The sequence below is a fragment of the Schistocerca cancellata genome, chromosome 5 (genome assembly GCF_023864275.1).
Source record: "Schistocerca cancellata isolate TAMUIC-IGC-003103 chromosome 5, iqSchCanc2.1, whole genome shotgun sequence".
NCBI classification, from domain to species: Eukaryota; Metazoa; Arthropoda; class Insecta; order Orthoptera; family Acrididae; genus Schistocerca; species Schistocerca cancellata.
The window spans coordinates 421,851,161-421,871,909 of NC_064630.1; the positions used below are offsets into that span (position 1 = coordinate 421,851,161).

Consider the following 20,749-nt stretch of genomic DNA (forward strand, 5'->3'; position numbering starts at 1 on the left):
ATGGGTGTGTGTGTTTGTCTTTAGGATAATTTAGGTTAAGTATTGTGTAAGCTTAGGGACTGATGACCTTAGCAGTTAAGTCCCATAAGATTTCACACACATTTGAACTTCTTTTTTTTGTAAATGTAACGTCCGTAGCGACGTATTGGTAGTGGTCTCGAATCTATAATCAATGCGCTTTTGTCGGTTGCAGTTTAAAATGACTGCAAAATATCTGAAGGGTCGCAAAGCATTGTTCCCTGTGAATCATGCAAAGGGACCAAAGCTTTCTTATGGAGCTGTTGCTAAAGTTACTAGAAAGTCAAAAACATTCGTTGCAAAGTGAGTCAAACGATATTTAGAGGTTGGAAGCATGGATGATGGTTCAAATGGCTCTGAGCACTATGGACTTAACATCTGAGGTCATCAGTCCCCTAGAACTTAGAACTACTTAAACCTAACTAACCTAAGGACAGCACACAACACCCAGCCATCACGAGGCAGAGAAAATCTCTGACCCCACCGGGAATCGAACCCGGGAACCCGGGCGTGGGAAGCGAGAACGCTACCGCACGACCACGAGATGCGGGCACTGGATTAACTATTAGGTAATTGTGCAATTAGTAATGACATTTATTTTCATGTAAACATACACTGAAGCGTCAAAGAAACTGGTGTAGGCATACATATTCAAATACAGAGATACGTAAACAGGCAAAATACGGTGCTGCGGTCGGCAACGCCTACATAAGACAACAAGTGTCTGGCGCAGTTGCTAGATCGGTTACTGCTACTACAATCGCAGGTTATCAAAATTTAAGTGAATTTGAACGTGGTGCTATAGTCGGCGTACGAGCGATGGGACACAACATCTCCGAGGTAGCGATGAAGTAGGGATTTTCCCGTACGACCATTTCACGAATGTACCGTGAATATCAGGTATCCAGTAAAACATCAAATCTCCGCCGGAAAAAGATCCTTCCAGAACTAGACCAACGACGACTGAAGAGAATCGTTCAACGTGACGGAAGTGCAACCCTTCCGCAAATTGCTGCAGACTTGAATGCTGGGCCATCAACAAGTGTCAACGTGCGAAGCATTCAACGAAACATCATCGATATGGGCTTTCGGAGCAGAAGGCCCACTCGTGTACTATTGATGACTGCATGACAGAAAGCTTTACGCCTGTCCTCGACCCATCAACACATACATTGGGCTGTTGATGACTGGAAACATGCTGCCTGATCTCGTTTTAAATTGTATCGAGCGGATGGACGTGTGCGGCTGTAGAGACAACCTCATAAATCCATAGATCCTACATGTCAGCAAGGGACTGTTGGAGCAGGTGGAGGCTCTGTAACGGTGTGGAGCGTGTGCAGTTGGAGTGATATGGGACGCCTGATATGTTTAGATACGACTCTGACAGGTGAGACGTACGTAAAAATTCTGTCTGATGACCTGCATCCATTCGTGTCCATTGTGCATTCCGACGGACTTGGGCAATTCCAGTAGGACAATGCGACACCCCACACGCCCAGAATTGCTACAGAGCGGCTTCAGGAACACTTTTCTGAGTCGAAACACTTCCGCTGGTCACCGAACTCCCCAGACATGAACATTATTGAGCATATCTGGGATGCCTTCAACGTGTTGTTCTGAAGAGATCTCCACCCCCTGCAGGTTTCACGGTGTCAGTTACCTCCATCATTACTTCAGACATTAGTCGCGTCCATGCCACGTGGTGTTGCTGCACTTCTGCGTGCTCACGGTGGCCCTACACAATATTTTGCAGGTGTACCAGTTCCTTTGCCTCTTCAGTGTTTATGTAATAGTGTCTTTTATTTCACATACATAACGGTGATCACTTTTTTGTGAAGCTGAATGTACGTTTTATGTTTAATTTCACGTAACGCAACACCGTTCGAGAGTGTTCTGCACATTTTCTGCTTAAAAAGAAATTGTCTTTAAGAATATTAATGTAGAACTTTTATTTACTGTCTACTGCTGCAGGGTCTGTTGAGGTTTTTGGAAGGATGGAGGGCAGTGGTTGGTCAACAATTGATATCCAGTGACGTCTTCTGCTTGTGTGGAGCAGTGTCTCAGTGTTTATTATGACTGATACCACAGATTGTATGGGATGCAGGTAGTTTTGTGTCAATTATTATATTGCGAAAATGGAGTGGTTCTCATATATATGTATATATGGCAGTTGTTGGCCGTCCCAAAGTTTCGTTTTTCATCCATGGTACACTGGCGGATCTGTTGTATAACATTACACTTCGTACTACTTACTTTGTCACTAGTCCTTGACGTTGTTTACTGCGTAATTTTTTCTACGTACATGTGAACACTATACACTTAATACCATATGCCGGCCTTGTAGCATGGATGAGAATCGATTATTGTATATACGGTGATATTCACGATATTGACAGTCTGGTAGTCGTTCGTTTACATAGGCGCATCTTAAATCTATTGCATTAGAACTGGCTTAAGACTACTGGATTTTGGGTTTTTGAAATCGGTTATCTCATTAAGAATATTGTCTCCAGCAGCGTGGTGTGAGGCGCCTTGTCACGGTTCGTGCGGCTCCCCCGTCGGAGGTTCGAGTCCTCCCTCGGCCATGGGTATGAGTGTTGTCCATAGCGTAAGTTAGCTGAAGTTAGATTAAGTAGTGCGTAGGCATAGGGACCGATGACCTCAGCAGTTTTGTCCCATAAGACCTTACCACAAATTTCCAAACAAAAATATTATCGCCGGCCGCGGTGGTCTAGCGGTTCTAGGCGCGCAGTCCGGAACCGCGTGGCTGCTACGGTCGCAGGTTCGAATCCTGCCTCGGGCATGGATGTGTGTGATGTCCTTAGGTTAGTTAGGTTTAAGTAGTTCTAAGTTCTAGGGGACTGATGACCACAGATGTTAAGTCCCATAGTGCTCAGAGCCATTTGAACCATTTGAAAAATATTATCTCGATACTTTGTATTATGAATGAAAATTTCCGTTTCTTCCATGATATTCATTATTTAACTTTTTCCGATTTTGCACAAAGCGAACAGTAAACAAAAAGATCTATATTACTCTAGCTTAAGACAATTTGTTTTTAGGTAATAACTTTCTGTATGGTTAAACTCCTGAAGATGGCAGAAAATGCTCGAAACGCATTACGTTACATTAAGTTAAACGTAAAACAGAAAAGTGACCAGTAACAGAAAACAAAAGTAAAAGGTTATTGTGTTTGGTGAAAACAAAAGTAGGCGGTCTACAAGAGATGTTTACATAGTTTCAAAATGTAGTACAGTCTGTGAAATAGATAACTGAGTGAATGAGTATTCCCATTATTGGAGGTAATGGAAATGTGCTACATTCGACAGTATTCTCTTGGCGAGATTCTAATGACTATGGTTTGCCACTGCCTTTAATTTTCTTCTGGCCTGTCGATGGTTTATCAGATGTATAAATGTATCGTGTGACGACTGTTCAGTATCGTTATATTGTGTTTACATCTTAAATGATGATAGAAATGAATGAAAGCGAGAAGTAGAAAAAGCAGATGTCTGTAAAAAGGCTACTGTGTCGAGTAGTTTCAAGTTTAATGTCTCTGTCCGGTGAACGGATCACGGCCATGTGTCACAAGGCTGTGCGGGATTTTTCTAAAAACCTATTGTCATGCTTAAAAAATCGATCATTTTGTTTCTGTTCTGGTTTAAAATCTATTGAGAATTGCATTTTGGTATGTACAATCCTGTATTTCTTGATTCAGTTTAACATAAATAAAAAATAAAAAACAAGAACCACAAGACAATTTTCTTGCTAGGAGTCAACAACTGTAGGCTGTTCATGTGAGTGCTGCAAACGTGTCTGTTAACTCTATTTAAATAAGGACAGATAATAAATATTGTATATATACACTATGTGATCAGAAGCATCCGGACACCTGGCTTTAAATGACTTTCAAGTTCGTGGCGCCCTCCATCGATAATGCTGGAATTCAAGATAGTGTTGGACCACCTTTAGACTTAATGACAGCTTCCACTCTCACAGGCATACGTTCAGTCAGGTGCTGGAAGGTTTCTTGGGGAATGGCAGCCCATTCTTCACGGAGTGCTGCACTGAGGAGAGGTATCGATGTCGGTCGGTGAGGCCTGGCACGAAGTCGACATTCCAACACATCCCGAAGGTATTCTATAGGAGTCAGGTCGGGACTCTATGCAGGCCAATCCATTACAGGGATGTTATTGTCGTGTAACCACTCCGCTACAGGCCGTACATTATGAACAGGTGGTCGATAGTGTTGATAGATGACAGCTTCCACTTCAACAGTGGGAAACAAGAAGCTGCTTAAAACATCAGTGTAGGCCTGTGCTGTGATAGTGCCACACAAAACAACAATGGGTGCAAGCCCTCTCCATGAAATACACGACCACACCATAACACCACCGCCTCTGAATTTTACTTTTGGCACTACACACGCTGGCAGATGACGTTCAGCGGGTATTCGCGATACCTACACCCTGCCATCATATCGCTACATTGTGTACCGAGATTCGTCACTCCACACAACGTTCTTCCACTGTTCAATCGTTCAATGTTTACGCTCCTTACACCAAGCGAGGCGTCGTTTGGCATTTACCGGCGTGATGCATGGCTTATGAGCAGCCACTCGGCCACGAAATCCAAGTTTTCTCACCTCCCGCCTAACTGTCATAGTACTTGCAGAGGATCCTGATGCGCCGGCCGGAGTGGCCGTGCGGTTCTAGGCGCTACAGTCTGGAACTGGGCGACAGGTTCGAATCCTGGCTCGGGCATGGATGTGTTTGATGTTCTTAGGTTAGTCAGGTTTAATTAGTTCTAAGTTCTAGGCGACTTATGACCTCAGAAGTTAGGCCGCATAGTGCTCAGAGCCATTTGCACCATTTGATCCTGATGCAGTTTGGAATTCCTGTGTGATGGTCTGGATAGATGTTTTCCTTTTACACATTACGAACCTCTTCAACTGTCGGCGGTCTCTCTCAGTCAACAGAGAAGGTCGGCCTATATGCTTTTGTGCTGCAAGTGTCCCCTCACGTTTCCACCTCACTATCGCACCGGAAACAATGGACCTAGGGATGTTTAGGAAGTGTGGAAATCTCGCGTACAGACGTATGACACAAGTGACCACGTTCGAAGTCCGCGAATTCCGCAGAGCGCCCCATTCTGTTCTCTCACTATGTCTAATGACTACTGAGGTAGCTGATCTGGAGTACCTGGCAGTAGGTGGCAGCACAAGGCACCTAAGACGAAAAACGTCTGTTTTTGTGGGTGTCCGGATACTTTTGATCACATAGTACACATACACCCCCCCACACACATATTTTATATACATACATACATACACACACACACACATATATATATATAAACCTTTTACACTATTTTATATTAGTTCTCATATTGTCAGTATCTATCTTCTACTACTGCTACTACTACTACTACTACTACTACTACTACTGGCTGTCAACTGCAGCAGCGTAACGCATAAACGTTTTCGCTCTCCGGATTCTACTTCCGACACGTTTAGTGAGTTATTACATAGTCCCACATCCCTAGGTTAAGGCTTTGGGTCCAAATATTTAATTTCGCCTTTCCTTACTACTACTGTGAAATATCGCAGAGAGATCGTAACTTGCCAGAGGACATTGAAGATTGAGGATGGGTCAGTAACCAGGAGATACACGCAACCAACCCTCCTCGCCTTGCCGTCTGTGCACTGCTTTTGCAAATTTCTTGTACCACTAGAATTCGAACACGCTGTCTTTCGATAAAGCCTAACTGCATCAGCCTTCGTAAGAGACCTTGGTCATGGAAGCGAACACTGAAACTCGTAGTGTTACATAAAAACATAAAAAATCTGTAACTCTTTACGATTTAATTAGATCCTTCTTTATCACTGGGCCAACTTCAATGCTAATTAAATCTTAAACGGCGCAACGCATCGAATTTTTTTTTAACACTTGTTTCTCAACACAACCTAGCCTGCAACATCGTTTCAAGCTGTTCAGGCTGTCTCTGACCGCCTTGTATAAGCTACGTAAAGAAAAAGAAATAACGAAAATCTAATCGGGTTTTGAGTTAAACAGATTTGCTCCTTTTAGTAAGGGGAAACATTTTACCCAAATTTTTATTGAGCGTTGGATTCAGGGAAAACATAGCAAGTGAGTAATAGCGTCACAAGATACGGAGATAATATAAAGGTATCGGCTTATCGCTTCCTTTTAAATAGCGTACCATCTGCTGCCATTAATTACTCCACAATCGAAGCGTTATCGATGCATAGACGATGGCACCAGAGCGTTAAGGGGATAAGAGAGCTATATCTCACACCAACGCAAATGAATGCAATTTTCACCTCGTGGTAAATGGACGATCTATATGCAGGCGTTTCAACGATAAGGATATGATAATAAAGTGATATCGGCGATTTCTGGATAGTCAAGTGCTACCAGCAACGATATAGTTTCGTTCCTGCTCACCACATACCCAAAGACCTACATACATACATACATACATACAAGCTTGTGCGATATGATCTGAAGGCAATAAAATTTCATTAAATATCTCCTGACGCGGGAAAAATAAATGATTTCGTTATGGAAGTTTTTTTTTTCGTTATACCGAGCGAGGTGGCGCAGTGGTTAGCACACTGGACTCGCATTCGGGAGGACGACGGTTCAATCCCGTCTCCGGCCATCCTGATTTCGGTTTTCCGTGATTTCCCTAAATCGCTTCAGGCAAATGCCGGGATGGTTCCTTTGAAAAGGCACGGCCGATTTCCTTCCCCATCCTTCCCTCACCCGAGCTTGCACTCCGTCTCCACTCGTTGTCGACGGGACGTTAAACACTAATCTCCTCCTCCTCCTTTTCGTTATAAGGATGTATTATTATTCTTGAGTTCTCGCTGATTTCAGCATTACACTAATTTGTCGAGTCAACATACGTTTTTCTCAACACATACTAATCGTACAGGGATGAATGGGGTATCGTTAGAAAGATTTTTTAATCGGCTGCTGACACTGCATACCGATTTTGCGCGAAAACTTACCATATGAGGAAAATTTTAACACCAGAGAGACTTTTGACTATCATAGGTAAAAGGGCGTCATGGACACCCAGCTTCACACCCATATTTTACGAAGATAACTTTTTAATCACAAATAAGATACTCTTTTTCCATATTATCTTATTACAAATACTTTTTTACTTATTTGAAAGTACTTATTAACCGGATAATTTGAATGCAGTAGTCCATTATCTCTATGCGTCGCGAAAGCTGACTTTTCTAAACGAATATTACTCCCCGAAACAACAAACATTTTTTGTCATTGTCGCCAACTACTCTTATCCCATCGACTACACTTATTCCAAATACTGTCATTATTTACAACAATAAACGTGCGAAAGTTTCATATGGGACCCCTGTTTTGAAGTAATGCTCTGCTGATTGACACTGGGAAAACTGTTGTAATATCACGGATAAATTTAACACCATTTGTCCCAGCATATCATAACCGTCTGCTTGACAGTTGCCTATTAAAATTGCATTTGCGATCACTGCGAACAAGTCGCAGGGATAAATTCTTCAGAGAGCAGGACTGTATTTACCAAATCCCGTCTTTACTCACAGACGACTGTGTGCAGCCTTTTCAAGGATAACTAAATCAAGTAACATTTTTCTATATCTTAAAGAAAATGAAAAACAAAAAGTACACGGAGGTTACATTCTTACGTCAAATATCGTTTACACCGAGTTACTGTAATGCCCTGAAAGAATTTTGTTCAAAAGTATGTGCATGGAAATGTATATACGAGGATGTGGCATAAATTCATGATTATTATTTCACGTAGTTTGGTTCATTTTTAAATATGTATTCTCTTTGTTGCCACAAATGCCCTTGTACCAACGACTACACTTATTCTGAAAAGAGCCGCGTGGAGCGGCCACGTTGTTTGAGGCAGCATGTCACGGACCGTGCGGCCCCTCCGGCCGGAGGTTCGAGTCCTCCCTCGGGCATGTGTGTGTGTGTGTGTGTGTGTGTGTGTGTGTGTGTGTGTGTGTGTGTGTGTGTGTGTCTGTTGTTCTTAGTATAAGTTAGTTTAAGTAGTGTGTAAGTCTCAGCAGTTTCGTCCTTTAGGAATTCAAACACTTCTGAACATTTTCCAAATAGTGTCGTAGCTGTTTAAAATTATGAAAGTGCGAAAGTTTCGCAAGGGACCCTGGTACTATAGTTAAACCAAACTCCTACGTCAAAATGTTACACAATTTGTATATTGCCAAAACGGTTTTGTAAAACAATACTGAGAAGTTTTTGCAGTGCGTCCTCATTTATTTGACTATTCATAATAAACTCCTCTGCCCTCATGAACTACCTGATTCTTCGAGATGCACACTTGTGTGGGTGTGTGTGTGTGTGTTCCACATCTCCTACTAAAGCACTGGACCAAATTCAATCAAAGGTGGTACACATGTCACTTATTGCCTGGACATAATCGCTGAGGGGTAAGAACCATATACCTATCAAAGATGTGGGGGTGAAAATGCAGTGTACCCACGATGCACGAATACACATAATTTCATCACCATGATAGCTCTTAGTGATCTGCAACGTCTTTCAAACCTTTACGAAGATTTTTCTCGTTGACAAATCCCACAAAATGACGAAATGAAAAAAGTTTATCATTTACTTCATTTTCGCTTTTCATGCAGTAAAACTGGCATATGAGGCATGACGTTTTATTTTCTTACTTCTTTACTACGAACCGTATTCACGACACAGTTTTCAGACAGTATTCACGTACACCACTGAATGTACCAGCAAAATTATATCACTGTGCGACACATAGTTGAGGAGATATGACACGTGAATAAGCCGCATCATGCAGGACGTTTTAATTTATTATTTCTTTATTATTAACTCTATTCACAATGCATTTCGAAACAGTAGCCACATGTACCACTGGATGTACCTGGAAAATTATATCACTGTACGACAAAGTACACGAGAGACGACGTCATAAACATTCGGATGCGGGGTAATGAAATTGCAGGGCGAAATTCTCTAGAGATGTAAGTGAAATATGTTAAATATATGTGAAATATATTGGACATTTGCGTACGCGGGCACATTCACCGGTAAGACGCTCATCCTAAACCCATGAAACGATTTCATTCATATTTCGTACACATATTGGTCACAATGTGGAAAGAAATACTGTGGGGGTAAAAACTACCAAGCTCCTATTGGAGTGAGGGTAATAACGTGATAACTCCTCAATGGGAGTTCAATGTGCTATTCACTGCCTCACATCAGTCTATATGTTCATGACCGAGAGTCGACAGTTGTTTTATTCGTTATTGCAACACACCAGCATATCGGTCAAAATTTGCGCCGACTGCTTATCAGCCGATTTCAATGTTCTCGTGTACCATTCTTATAGGTCTGGCTTTGAGACGTGCGGCTCTGATTACTTCCAGATTAAGAGCACTTGACAGTGAGGGTTGTTTATTTCAAGAGTGAAGAGCTTATGCAGGTGCAGAACGATGAGTGGGCACAACTGCCAGATAAAGCTTAGGGAACAGGAGTTTTATGAGTGAGTAGCATAGTACCCAGCTTCGCAGGGTATGTATTTACTCCAGTCTTCTATTATTCCATCAACTCCTTACCCCTGTCGCCGTCCATCCCCTTGTTCCCTCTCTGTCCATCTTCTCCTCTCCCCTCTAATTCTACCTCCTGCTCTCCCCTCTCCCTATCCATCTCCCTCTCGCTGTTCATGTCCTCTTCCGTCCGCTGTCTGTCCTTCTCCTCCTCTTTCCTTTCTCTGACTGTCTCCTCTTCCCCTTCGTCTATCTCCCCCTTCATCCTCTGGTCATCTCCTTCTCCTTCTTCTCTCTGCCCATCAGTTCTTCTCCCGTGTCTCTATCCAGTTGATCCTCTTTCCTTTCCCTGTCCATCTCCTTCTCTCCTCTCTCTCTCTTCAACTCCGCCTCCCTCCTATTCGTGTCCACCTTGTCCTTTCCCATCGCTGCCCATCTCCTCCTGTCTAACCATCCAGTTTTAGTTTTTTTTGGTCTCCTCACTTGATTAGAGTGGGTGCGAGGCCGATTTTTTTTACCTTGCTTGCCACATCCGAGCTCGTGCTCTGTCCGTAATGACTTCGTCTTTAACAAAACGTTGAAACCTATGCGTCCTTGTATCACTAACAAATCGTTACATCAATTACATCAATATTTCGAATACTGATTATGATATACACTGACGCACCAAAGAAACTGGTATACGCACGAGTATTCAAATACAAAGCTATGTAAACAGACAGTCCCAGCGGAGGTTCGAGTCCTCCCTCGAGCATGGGTGTGTGTGATTGTCCTTAGGATAATTTAGGTTTAGTAGTGTGTAAGCTTAGGGACTGATGACCTTAGTAGTTAAGTCCCATAAGATTTCACACACATTTTTTTTAAAAACAGACAGAATACGGCGCTGCGGTCGGCAATGCCTATACAAGACAACAAGTTCAAATGGTTCAAATGGTTCAAATGGCTCTAAGCACTATGGGACTTAACATCTGTGTTCATCAGTCCCCTAAACCTAACTAACCTAAGGACATCACACAAATCCATGCCCGAGGCAGGATTCGAACCTGCGACCGTAGCAGCAGCGCGGTTCCGGACTGAAGCGCCTAGACAACAAGTGCTTGGAGCAGTTTTTAGATCGGTTTTTGCTGCTACAATGGGAGGTTATCAAGATTTAAGTGAGTTTGAACGAGGAGCTATAGTTGGCGCACGAGTGATGGGATGCAGCATCTCCGAGGGAGCGATGAAGTCGTGACTTTCCGTACGACCATTTTACGAGTGTACCGTGAATATCAGGAATCCGGTAAAACAACAAATCTCCGACATCGCTGCGGCCGGAAAAAAATCCTGGAAGAACGGGACCAAAGACGACTGAAGAGAATCGTTCCACGTGACAGAAGTACAACCCTTCTGCAAATTGCTGCAGATTTCAAGGCTGACCATCAGCAAGTGTTAGCGTGCAAACCATTCCACGAAACATCATGGATATGGGCTTTCGGAGCCGAAGGGCCACTCGTGTACCCTTGATGACTGCACGACACAAAGCTTTACCCCTCGCCTAAGCCCGTCAACACCAACATTGGACTGTTGATGACTGCAAACGGACGAGTCTCGTTTCAAATTGTTTCGAGCGAATGGACGTGTACGTGTATGGAGACAACCTCATGAATCCAAGGAGCCTGCATGTCAGCAGGGTACTGTTCAAACCAGTGGAGGCTCTGTAATGGTGTGGGGCGTGTGTAGTTATATGGGACCCCTGAGACATCTAGATACGACTCTGACAGGTGACATGTGCATAAGCATCCTATCTCGTCATCTGCATCCATTCATGTCCATTGTGAATTCCGACGGGCTTGGGCAAATACCAACACGACAGTGCGAAACCTCACATGCCCAGAATTGCTACAGAGTGGCTCCAGGAACATTAGGAAGATTTACCAGTTTCTTTGGTTCTTCAGTGCATAGACACATCTATACTTTAATCAATATTCAGGATGTTGATGTAACTGATTTTATATATATATATATATATATATATATATATATATATATATATATATATATATATATATATATTCGAATATTTTGAGCGCTACGTCATACCACGAGGCACAATGCACAAGCTGCTCCACAGAGAGCCGAACCGCACAATAACCTTGGTTCGGTGTAGGGTGGTGGTGAGCGGGTGGAATGCTGTGGCCTGTTGTGGGGTTGTGAACCACTGAGGGCTACGGTCGGACGAAGCCTCTCCGTCGTTTCTAGGTCCTCGGTTTAATACACAACGTAAGAACTTAAAATACTTCCACATGGAGACTCGATACCGTTCTCCACTTCCGCTGCGCCAACCGTTGCCTGGAAACCACAGTAACATGAATGGCTCTTGCTTTGCCCAACCCGCGTCAAAAGATACTATTTTTTTCCAAACACTCGGCGTTCGGGAGCTCCCAGTTCCATCACTTTCATTTCTGAGAAAGCCCTGGATATACCGTAAATTTGGACGAAATGAGTATGTGCTTTCCCTTGTTAGCGTCAAACGCTTTTTCTAAAGATCTTCATTGGAGACAATGGTTTTCTATCTGAAGTAACACAAAATTCTGACCTCTGACGACGCGCAGTATGTACAGTATGTGCAGCTCGTACGGCATTACCCCCATGTCGTTCTCACGGAGGGTGTGGCAATATGCCACTACTTTTGGAATAAGCTGAAGGACATGGTACTACTCATTACACGGCGTTCGGTCCCACCAGACTTAAGTCAGTTCCACATCCTAGTAAGTGCTATGTAATCGTGAAGTATGGAGAAATATCAGCTTATAACGCACAACAGCAGCCAGCCACAACATGATTCTGGTTTACTTTACTGAAAAAGGACGATTACCAGCTAGAATTTACACGTTCATCATCAGACTCCTTGCATACTTATGTGTGCAGTGATCATATGGCTAGGAGACTATACTCGTTGTTTGGCCGCAGGGTGCAAGTATGTTTACTGGACGCCACTTTTGCTACTTCCATGTCTTTGTGATAAATCTGAGATGAAATGCTCAGGACAACACAAACACTCACACAACGAAGAAAATCTCCGGTCCATCCGGGAACTGAACGCGGAACCCCGACGCTAAGCACTCGACCACGAACTGCAGACCATAAATTACATACAAGCCTTCTAATAGGAAATTCTAAACCAGTTACGATACTCTTCAAATAAAGTAAATCAAAATCAACTTGGGGCTAGTTTCTATTGTATGCTATAGACATCCGTTACTATTAAGACAGCCACAGTTCTTCACTAATGTCATAACCTGACCAAATAGCGTTCGGCTCAGTATGGCGACACCACCTTGAGAAGCTGTGGGCGAAGACAGCAAGGGAAGACGTTTTAAAACCGACATCGGTGTTTCCACACATCCTGGAGATTTTCAAAATAATAAATTGCTGCTCTCTTCTTGCAGTTCGGGTACACCTACCTTTACATTGCAGTGTGTGTAAAAAGGAACTATCAACATTTATTTTGACTTGGCATGCTATTTATCAACTATGGGCAACGGGCACTTTGTGTTCATTCATTCTCGAGAACTGCAAAGAGACTACACTGGGTGTATAATTGCAGAAATTTCTATTAGTGACTCAGGACGGTGTGCTGAACAAGATTACATCAGTGTTTACATTTGCAGACTTTTAATTATAGCTATTACAAGTGGTATGCTTTTAGATTGGTTAGTACCTCCAAGTACATGTGGCAAGAGCAATCCATTAATGCTTGTTTTCCCTTGGGCAGCGGGTCATGTGTTGAAGTGTAGACAAGTGGGTGCAAAACAGTTAATCTATGCCGACAGCCATAGTCCACTTAGTAGTGCAGTTACAGAGGTGCAGAAAATATCAGGTCATAAAGTTTGTGATGTCTTTGTGGGAAGACCGTTTGAAGCAAAGAAAAACTAACAAACATACTGATGCGTGTACATTTAGGGTACCACATGTAAAACTGTCTGCACTTGTACCCGTTACACCCTGTATATTTTAGCATGAGAAGTAAATAATATTGCAGAACTGTCAGATACGTAACCTGACTATAAGAGTACAGCTTTTTAAGTAAAAATGTGACCTGGTCTATTGTGAGTTATGTTCTCTGCCAAGGTGTAGCAATAGAATTATGAAGAAACAGTCTTCAAACTCAACCTATTCAAAGAAGAAACTACCCCTATGGTTGTTTGGTTTATTCGGTTTGGTTCTTCTAAGATGCGATAGCCTTCGCTTTTCCTGTGCTTTTTACAGCGACAGCACTGAAAACTATCGCCTCAAAAGATGATTATGAAAGATAAGATTACGAAGGGCAAATTGTTACACAGAACTGCTTCGAAACATATACCGTTAGCGTTGATGCTGTCATTCAATCGTGTTAACTCTTTACTTCTTCTGTTCCGGACGATTTTTGTATTCACATTGCCTTCAGTTCTTTGACGAAAAATTGGTGGAGCGTAGCTGCTGAGAAACTTCCCACGTCACATGCGTCATTCATGGACCACCCATATGTGATCTCTAGCCGTTCAAGTAAAGATCCGTTACCATACTCAGTTACAAGCAATGTTTATGTGTTTCAGGTCCACATTCTCATTAGCAAAAATCAGGGCAACTTCGGACTAGGGATTCCGTTACTTGGGTGCTGAAAATTGCTGTGTGAGTGTAGCGTTACGAACAACGCATTCAACTGCTACCGACTTCCCCCGCTCCTCGCAAACTGTTCAATAGAACGCGCATTTTCCGTCCTTTCTGTGCTGTGCGCTTTTTATGAAATGTTATGAATGCCGAAGATTGTAGTCAGATAAAGTGTAGCATGATACAAAAACACGAAGAATGGATAAAGAATGCTTACTGTTTGGCTAGACGACGTCGATATCATTAGAGATGGAGCACTAACCGTCACGGAGATGACTGCGGTCGTCTTGAAGAAATAGTTCCTACTTCTGCTGCACAAAGCTGCGTATATGCTAAATCAGAATATCTGGACAGGGATTCGAAACCTACTCCTTAATAGGTATCCAGTGTATTAACCACTACACGTCGCTCGCTTCTTGAAGGTCGAGAATAATCTTATAGCATTAATCTACTATAGAGAGTAAATGCCAATCAAACGATTACATTTAAATCAATCATAAGGCTATAACAACTACATAATTTGTAGTTCATTGCTATAAAAATTCTTTTACAAATTTTACGCGCTTGACTGAAAGTTTTGTCACCACATTACAATCCAGACAGAAGGAGACAGTCCAGTATGATCACTGAGAAACACCCGTTAAGCAACAAGCAAAGACAGTAGGGCTTATGTACAGATATCTGCTGAACTGTTGGCGCGGCCCCAAATGACGACTCCACCAGCGAAGCTAATGGATGCAAGATTGTTTCCAGGAAAACATCACAGACCTTCAGAATTTAAAACTGCCCTAAAACCCACCTAATCCTCTGAGCATCAAGTTAACGTCATGAAATAGGGCATCTGTTCATTCAACAGACTTCCCCCTCTCACTGTTGCACTGACAGCAGCAAGTCATACAGCGCGTTTGGCTATGCCGCATGACTTATATCAACGCCTCATTATAACAACCATTGTCCCACTGATATTACAAGTCGAAGGAACTTACACAATGTTACTGACTGGTTGTAACTCAGTGATTAAAAAGAGTATAAAAATATGCGTTACGTGATGCAGCTCCAGTAGCACTACGTGTACTGGCAATAGCGTAAATGATTGTACAGTAAAAAACTTTGGGATATTTGGGTGATCAAGTGACTACGACAGTAGAAGTGCTGCTGAGTTCGGAGGCGATTGCAATTGAAATGCCAGCAACATTTCAGCTGATTGAGCTCAAAGAAGAGTCTAATGATTCCTTCTATCGGTGTTTGTGGTTAATGTTGAAATATTAAAATCTCTGGCTTGTATTAGTTTGACCATATAGAACCTTTTTCAATCATTTCATCTCATTTGCGCGAGTTCGTGAAGCATCCTATAAATGCCAGAGCTGTTGACTTTTGTGCTCATGACGTTTTCCAAAACAGTTTACTGCTGAAATTTTTATTAATGTCTTGAGGTAATAAATCCACTCTCCCGTTTAAACTCGTATTCTAACCCAGTATGTTTGCAATAATTTAGTACGAGTATATGAACTTGTCATTGACTTACCGAACTGTGGAATCTGTATTGTTAGCTGCATGTCTTGTTTTCTCAAGAGAAAGATCCTCACTGTATCTTGCTGATAATAATAGTTTGCCCGATATTTTCCTGACTTATTTATCGTAGACATCTTCGTACATTGTTTCGTCTTATCAAGCATGCGTTAAACTATCATAATTAAACCGCTGTACTGAAAGGCAACGTTTCCAAGCTTTACTTGCAACGTGTATAAAAAAATGGAACTTTTATGTAAAATAATAATGTATCTTAGTTACAGATGTTCATTACTCATCTCCTTCAAAGCAATTCTCTGTTATAGTCCTCAGTGACCTAATAGTATTTCCACTTCCTGATGTAGTCCTGGAAATATGCTTTTGGAATTTTTTGTCATGGTGAAGGAATCACCAATTGTTTTGCCACAACTGTGGTCTCTTTTTCTGAACTATTTCGCGCAACCTGTTAAAAACAGTTGCAGAATAAAGAGGTCTTTCTGTATGACCTAGTGCTAAAAACTCAAAATTCACGTTTTCATTGGCATCTAAACGAATAGTGAGTCCTACTTTGAGATCTGATGAAGACTTTTGAAGATCAGCGCACTGACGTGGTATGACTTTTTTCTCAATATCGAATCCATATTTTCCATGAAAGTTTCTTCCTCGACAGATTGCTAAAGAAGCTGCTTGGCAAATGTTCTTTTAACGTTCCTTCTGCTCAAAAGACGAACAAAATTTGCTGGAACTCGATACATGTTGTTCGCTCCTTAAAATCTCACGACACGAACCAATTGGGCTTACAGCCTCTCTTGAAATTTCCCGATAGTTAGATGACGTTTGACACGGGCCAGATCTTTGCTTTTCTGAGTTTTAACGACAACAGTTGAGACTGAAGACTCTCCTGCTAGAGTGGCATCTTCTGTTGGGTTGGACGACCACCTTTATCGGGATGTAGATGCTGTAGTTGTTGAATGAAAGAATGAATGAATGAATGAGAAACATCAGCTGTACTGCCTATCACCGTTTCCCTGTTAGCAATAAAAATATTATCATATGTCAATCTTCTGTCTACTGACCGTGGAGACACGAGACCTGTTCACTTATTGGAAATGTTTCAGTTGCCAGAATTAATTATACAAAGTATGAAGGGACAGGAAGAAAATTACAGACCAGTAATTTACAGCAATTTTAAATAAGTTAAAGTAGGGGAGACCGGGGCACATTTGTAATAGGAGAATGACAGCCAACGTGTATTATTTCGTTAAACCATTATTAAAATGCCGCACCTATCATGGAGGTTGGTCGCTCAATACCGCCGTCTTTCCACAAACGCGCCAGCATATTTAGTTCGTCAAGCGAGGTACGGCACGCATTTTATGTTTTCTTGTTAGTGGATGAAAGTTGTGCTTGCTCAAGATATTTGGTTGTGCACCCATGACAAGTCCATTGGGGACCGAACCGCACTATAACCCTGGGTTCGGCGTGGGGCGGTGGTGAGGTGGGTGGACTGCTGTGGCTGATGTGGGGTTGTGAACCACTGAGGGCTACGGCGAGTCGAAGCCTCTAATAGTTTCTAGATCTGATCGGTAGCGAAGTGAATCTGAAGTGAAAATAAAAAATGTTTTATTTGCAAAAGTTAGATACATTTCCAGCTACTTCTCTACATAGTCGCCACACCAACTTAGGCATTTGTTGTAGCATGGCACTAATTTTCCAATACCTACGTCATAGAAGGCAGCCACCTGTGCTTTCCGCCAATTCACTGCGCTGGTCTGCAGCTCGTTGTCTGTGCCCAAATGTTACCTTCATAGCCAGCAGTTCGTGTGAGCAGAGACGAAAATCACAGGGAACCAAGTTCGGGTTGTATGATGGATGATGAAACACTTCCCATCGAAAACTATGCAGGAGGGTTTTCTTCGCCCCTGCAGTGTGCGGCCGAGAATTGTCATGAAGAAGGAAAAGCATGACAATTACGTTATATGGGTTTGTATGAGATCAGGCGAAATTTCTCCGCTGGTACCCGTACTTGACGAGACGCACTATTTTTTAGCCACCTTTACGCGCTCACTGTGCACTCAGAACTGAAAAGAGCGACATGACGCGATCATCGGGCATAGCAGAAACATTGCCCAACACATCTGTGCAAAGCTTCATCGAATTTTGACTGTGGTTTCCATTTCGCGATCCATTGCACCTTACTTTCTGAATAACACTCGTACACTACTGGCCATTAAAATTGCTACAATACGAAGATGAAGTGCTAAAGACGCGAAATTTAACCGACAGGGAGAAGATGCTGTCATATGCAAATGATTAGCTTTCCAGAGCATTCAAACAAGGCTGGCGCCGGCGGCGACACCTACAACGTGCTGACATAAGGAAAGTTTCCAACCGATTTCTCACACACAAACAGCAGTTGACCGGCGTTGCCTGGTGAAACGTTGTTGTGATACCTCGTGTAAGGAGGAGAAATGCGTACCACCACGTTTCCGACTTTGATAAAGGTCGGATTGTAGCCTATCGCGATTGCGCCTTATCACATCGCTTTGGTCGAGATCCAATGACTGTTAGCAGAATATGGAATCGGTGGGTTCAGGAGGGTAATACGCCGTGCTGGATCCCAATGGCCTCGTATTACTAGCAGTCGAAATGACAGGCATCTTATCCACATGGCTGTAACGGATCGTGCAGCCACGTCTCGATCCCTGAGTCAGCAGATGGGGACGTTTGCAAGACAACAACCATCTGCACGAACAGTTCGACGACGTTTGCAGCAGCATGGAATATCGGCTCGGAGACCATGGCTGCGGTTACCCTTAACGCTGCATCACAAACAGGAGCGCCTGCGATCGTGTACTCAACGACGAACCTGGGTGCACGAATGGCACAACGTCATTTTTTCGGATGAATCCAGGTTCTGTTTACAGCATCATGAATGTCCCATGCGTGTTTGGCGACATCGCGGTGAACGCACATTGGAATCGTGTATTCGTCATCGCCATATTGGCGTATCACCCGGCATGATGGTATGGGGTGCCCTTGGTTACACGTCTCCGTCACCTCTTGTTCGCATTGACGGCACTCTGAGCAGTGGACGTTACATTTCAGATGTGTTACGACCCGTGGCTCTACCCTTCATTCCATCCCTGGGAAAACACTACATTTCAGCAGGATAATGCACGACCGCATGTTGCAGGTCCTGTACGGACCTTTCTGGATACAGAAAATGTTCGACTGCTGTCCTGGCCAGCACATTCTCCAGATCTCTCACCAATTGGAAACGTCTGGTCAATGGTGGCCGAGCAACTGGCTCGTCACAATACGCCAGTCACTACTCTTGATGAACTGTGGCCCGCATCTCGTGGTCGTGCGGTAGCGTTCTCGCTTCCCACGCCCGGGTTCCCGGGTTCGATTCCCGGCGGGGTCAGGGATTTTCTCTGCCTCGTGATGGCTGGGTTTTGTGTGCTGTCCTTAGGTTAGTTAGGTTTAAGTAGTTCTAAGTTCTAGGGGACTGATGACCATAGCTGTTAAGTCCCATAGTGCTCAGAGCCATGAACTGTGGTTTAGTGTTGAAGCTGCATGGGCAGCTGTACCTGCACACGCCATCTAAGCTCTGTATGACTCAATGCCCAGGCGTATCAAGGCCGTTATTACCGCCAAAGGTGGATGTTCTGTGTACTGATTTCTCAGGATCTATGCACCTAAATCGCGTGAAAATGTAATCACATGTCAGTTCTAGTGTAATATATCTGTCCAATGAATACCCGTTTATCATCATTTCTTCTTGGTGTAGCAATTTTAATGGCCAGTAGTTGAACAACATGACGCAGAGGTATAATCTCCAAAATTAGTACTCCACGTGCTTATTTATACATGAGCTGTGAGATTCAGGTTGAGTAATTAGTTAGTGCTCGTTCTATAAAGATGAAAAGAAGGTTACAGTGTTACAGACTAAACAGTTGTCGACGTCGGGGTCTTTAGAAACTTTGCAGGAGTTAAATTGGACAGGGATGGGGTACAATAAAAGCTGTGGCCTTCTTGAAGGAAACATCCAGCCACTCACCACAGGTAAGTTAAGGTTAGTTAAATGGTCACATGTATCAATTCGGTAGGTGTGTATATGCGAGGGAGATCGGTAGGTTATTAATGGTGCTACGGTTGTTGCAACGAGCTTCGTCAGTTATCGCATCAACTCTGTGGATGAGTCAGTTGTAATGTGTGACAGGGGGACGAGGAAGTCAGCGCCGCAGGATAGAGGCCAGTCAAGGCCAGGCACCAGGCGCCTGCGAGCTAAGGCTGACTAACCCACATCTACTGGCAGGTTTACGGCCACTCGCAAACACCTGCGGGCGGGAGGAGCCGGCTCTTGTCAGCCGCGGCTATCATGGCTGTGTTCACCACTGCCAGCCATTTTCCTGTAAACACAGGACTATTTTTTAAAATTTTTTTTTACCAGGGAAGGTACTTTCTGCAAATACCTAGCATGGGAAATTGCAATTCTCTAACAAAAAGAGTAAGTAGGAGACAGTCAAGTCGGAAAAATAATGTATGCAGCGAAATTTGTGGCAGCAGAGCGTATGCAACAGAACTGAAAATCAGAGGCGTAAGCAGGAGGAAAGCTATCATCGAATTATGGACAATTTTCACAACAGGCATTCTTACGAGTAATGGATGAAACTCGGGTAAAAAGAAAAGGAGAAACTAATGAAGAAATATGAAGGTCTATTTAAGAGAGGTTTATAAAAACTAAGCATAAATTTGAATCAATATGCTTTCATCATATTATAATGAATCAGATGTCTGCACTTTTTTTGTTTCATGATCCTTTAATCCGTGTTTTATTCTGTCCATCATAAACGGTACTCTTCGTTCTCGCCTGAAAGAAGTGAGATTGGGGTTTAACTTTTTTTTGTTGAGACCTTCCTTTTATGTTACCTTTTCAACTGCAAAGTATGTCCAAGTAACATGAACCAGAAATAGGGGAGCATTTTACAATGTAACTATTAC

General features: G+C 42.9%; 1 protein-coding gene across 1 annotated transcript in view; it reads right to left on the reverse strand.

Moving 5' to 3' along the window:
• LOC126188195 (adenylate cyclase type 2-like) overlaps positions 1-20,749 on the reverse strand; it is a 258,257-nt gene that overhangs the window by 175,211 nt on the left and 62,297 nt on the right. The window lies entirely within an intron of this gene.